The 4008-nt window shown below is 60.8% G+C and overlaps 1 pseudogene; it reads right to left on the bottom strand.

Annotated features, from left to right (window-relative positions):
- Nucleotides 1-426: 426 nt before the first annotated feature.
- Nucleotides 427-2789, bottom strand: LOC101661281 (annotated as a pseudogene).
- Between the last annotated feature and the right edge of the window lie 1219 nt (nucleotides 2790-4008).

Consider the following 4008-nt stretch of genomic DNA (forward strand, 5'->3'; position numbering starts at 1 on the left):
TGACTCTTATTCACTACTCCCAGTCTCACTGGACTCGGCCCCCTTCTCCCCCCAACCCCTCTAGGCCCTTCCCTCTTCCTGTGCTGGACTCTGGCTAGCTGGCCTTTGTCCTCAGGAGGGGGGTCCCCGCTGGCTCAGTAGGGAGAGCTGAGGCGGGCCTCACTCCCAACCTCCAGCAAACCTTCTTCTTCTCCCAAATGACTGGGCTGCTGCTGGAAGCCCCAGCCCACTGGGCCTGGCAGACTCCCCCCCACCCCCACCCCCGCTTCTGGAGGTCAGGGCGGAGGGGTGTTTGTGAGTGTGTAGGGGGTGTGTGTCTCTCGCTGGTGCTCTCTCTCCTGGTCCTTCAAGGGGGGGCGGGGCGGGGGGAGACCGGATATGGCCCTGCCCCTGCCCAGTCCAGGTGCCCCCCACCCCACGGCCTTCTCAGATGGCAGTGTCCCAGAAGACTGTGTGCTGCCGGCGGCAGGGCGGGGTGCCGGACTTGCTGGGCTCGGGCCCTGGCGCCAGCTGGGGAGGATGGGCATGCTCTCCTGTTGGCACCACCCGCGGTCGCGCAAGTGCCGCGCCTTGATCTCCTTGCAGACGCAGCGCTCGCGCTCCATGACCTCCAGCAGCTTGGGGGCGTCCCCGGACTGGCTGCAGGGCCCCGGAGGAGGCGGCGGAACGCCCCAGGCGGTAGCCTCCAGAGAAGTCTCGGTTGCGTGGCAGGCAGGGAAGATCTAGCAGGGAAGATTTGGCTCCACACTGCGATGCCCGATGCCGCGGGACCTCTGTCCTCACGCTCCACCTTGCCTGGACCCTCGGCACTGCCATTCCAGGCCCGGGCACTCTCGGCTTTGGCCAGCTCCTTCGCCTTCCTCCCTCGGTACAGGACCTTCCGCTGCAGAGCCCAGCTGGCCCCGAAAGTAGTGGCACCCATCTCCTCTTCGTCCTCTTCTGGTGTCCCTGCACTGGCGATGACATGGGCACAGGAGATTCTGGTGAAGGCCCCGCCAGCCCATTGTTCCTGCAGCTGGATCTTGACCATGGGGGCCGGGCCCCATGCCACAGCCCTTATTCAGCACCCCCCAGCCTTGAGGCTCTCGTAGGCAGGGGGTCTCGAGCCCAGCAGCTGAGGCTGGGTAGGTCCAAAGGGGGGCCAGGGAGCCTGCGGTTGGGTCCGGAAGGCTGTGAGGAGGTACGAGGCAGGCTTGGTGGTGGTGGACCCCAGCTGCTGCCCCCATAGCCCCGCTGTGGGGGCTGGACTCCCCTGGCCTGGAAGACCTTGAGCTGGTCCACCGCATCCCATGGAGAACTGAGATCTCCTTCTCTGCCTTTGGGTCCCCAGCACCCAGGGGTGGGCCCACTGGCAGCACACAGTGCGTGCTCACCTTGACGGCCGAGTACACCATGGTGTAAGACAGGGCCTTGTCCTTGGGGGGCCTGGGGAGCAAGGCAGCCGGGCAGAGGGGGCTGCCGGCGCCCCCGACACCATGGGGCAGCTCATGCTGTGGGAGTTGGGGAGCTTCTGCTCGCCTCAGGGCTGGCCAGAGCCCTGGGGTGGCAACGGCTTGGAGTGACTGGTCCCAGCAGCAGCAGGCTGGCAACGGGAGGCAGAGGCGGTGGGGGAGGAGTCTCTCGCTCCCCTGCAGGCACTTGGGGAGCTAGGGCAGAGCCCTCACCCCACCCCAGGGCTCTTTGGAGTGGCAGAGGACCGGCAGTCTCTAGATCCCATCACCAGGGCCCCGGGAAGAAGACTTGGCTTGGGGAAAGGCCAGGCTTGGAGGGCGGTGCTGGAGGAGGTTGGGGAAAGGCGGGGTGATTTCACAAGGAGTGGTCTTGGTGGGCGTTCCGGCCCTCTGGCCGGAAGCTGGACGGCGGGCGGTGGGGGTGGGGGACGTGGGGGGCGGCTGCCATCACTGGGTGGGCCCCGCTGGGCCGGCCTTCCCCCGCCTCTTGGGGCAGGGGGTGCTTCATCTCTTCATAGATAGCCTCACTCTCTTCCGAATCCGAGCCAGCTGGGGGGGTTGGACCCCCGCCCGTCAGAGGGGGCCCAGCCAGACACCCCCCACTTCTTCCTCCTCCCCTGGACATCCCCCACCATCTCAGTGTACATGGGCTTCTTCTTGGGCCCCTGCATCAAGGTCCCCAGCTCCCTGGGACCCTCGGCTGAGGCGCTGGAGAGACAGGTTCCCCCCTCGAGGAGAGGGGGCTTGGGGACAGGGCTCATCCAAGGAGACCGAGAGTTGGGTGTTTGGACTTCGCCTGGGCTTCTGTGGAGGGCCTTCCGCCTCGATCGATTGTCGGCTCTCTCAGGCTGGCTTCTGTGAGGCTGCTGTCTTGCGGAGGGCGTCTCTGCCCCAGACCCTGCTGTGGAGTAATGGGGGTGCCGCCTACAACCACACCCTGCCATGCTGATCTTGGTGCTGGGTGTCTCCGGAGTTTGGCTGAGGGTCTTCAGCCACTGCTGTCCTCTGTGAGACCCCTCCTGCCATCCCCAGGCCTACCCACACTGTCCATACTGCCCACTGAGTGGCAGGAGAACGAGCTGGGGAGGGGGGGGCATGGCGCTGCGGCAGGGGTGCGGGCTGTGCATCGTCTTGAAGCCCATCCTGAGGGAACGCGGCAGCGAGGCGATGTCCCGCACGTGGACCCTGGGCCTAGGCCTGGGCCCCCCCCACCCCCCAGCTGGTGGTCCCTGGCCCCGCTGGGCCTGCAGGGCCCACCCCCTTACTGGAGCTCCTCTTGGCCTCTTCCTCCTTGTGCTGCCTCCATTCCAGCTTGGCTTTTCGGTAGAGGAGGTTCATGTCGTGGGACAGGAGGGGGATGCTGGGAGACCCTGCTCAGGGCCACCAGGCCCGGAGGCGGCCCTCTCTGGGTCCCGGATCCACTGGCCTGCAGGGTGCCGACGTTTCCACCCATGCCAGGCTTCACCAGGAGCAGGAGGAGGGAGGAGGCTACTTTGTTTTCTTAAGCTGCCCTTTGAAATACTTAGTTCTTTTTCTTTCTTTCAGGGATTGACTTTCAGTTTATTTATTGCCATTTGGGTGAAGTTGGCACGTTGGTTCTCCATTCAACAGTGCATACCTAAATTGTAACATTAGTAGCAATGCCCTCAATGCTAGAGGTGCAACTTTAGATGGCATCCCTTTGTGGTCACACGTGAGCTGGGGCCATTGAGAGTGTTAAAGGACACACAGAGGGTTCAGTGCAGCTGACTGCGTCAGAAGTGACTGGCAGTGGTGGTGGTGCGTGGGTGACTGCGTCAGAAGTGACTGGCAGTGGTGGTGGTGCGTGGGTGACTGCGTCAGAAGTGGGTGCCCTCACCTGTGCACAGGCACAGGACGCAGTGATTAGTTCTTTGTCACCATTCCTTCCACCCCTTTAGCTGCTCTTTATGCTCAAGAGCAAGTTTCATCTGACATCCAGTTTGGTCTTTGGGGGCAGGGGGATCTGTCTTTTAAATGACCCCTGGCTTTCTTCATACATGATGTTCATTCATTATACCACCCCACGACTTGTCTGGTTTTAGGCCATTACTGTTAGTGCTCAATCTGCTCTTGAATTGCTCTCTAAATTCAGGTGGGATACACTCAAGATCAAATGTCGGCCCTGGCGGGGCGTGTTTTGCTTTTCTTCAGCTACAACCTGAGTTTGTATTGAGACTGCTTCACAGATGGCCCTTGACTAGCTTTGGCTGATACTATGGGGCTTTTCCATCGTCTTTCTCAGAATGTAGTAGTTGATTGAGCGTGCTGTGTGTTCCATCTGGAAACTTCCACGTGTATGGTTCGTGTTGTGGAAACGCTATTTCCAATGACTAAGCCATTTGTGTTGCAACAGGTGATCGTGATATCTCAATTTCTATCACCAAGACCTTATTTTCCACCTACCAATCCTTCCTCTCTGTTCCCAACTTTTGCATTTCTTTTTTTTTTTTCTTCTCTTTTTTAACATTTTATTAGGGGCTCATACAACTGTTATCCCAATCCATACACACATCAATTGTGTAAAGCACATTTGTAC

The sequence above is a fragment of the Echinops telfairi genome, unplaced genomic scaffold (assembly GCF_000313985.2).
Source record: "Echinops telfairi isolate 266 unplaced genomic scaffold, ASM31398v2 ScPeMD7_7466;HRSCAF=8504, whole genome shotgun sequence".
NCBI lineage: Eukaryota > Metazoa > Chordata > Mammalia > Afrosoricida > Tenrecidae > Echinops > Echinops telfairi.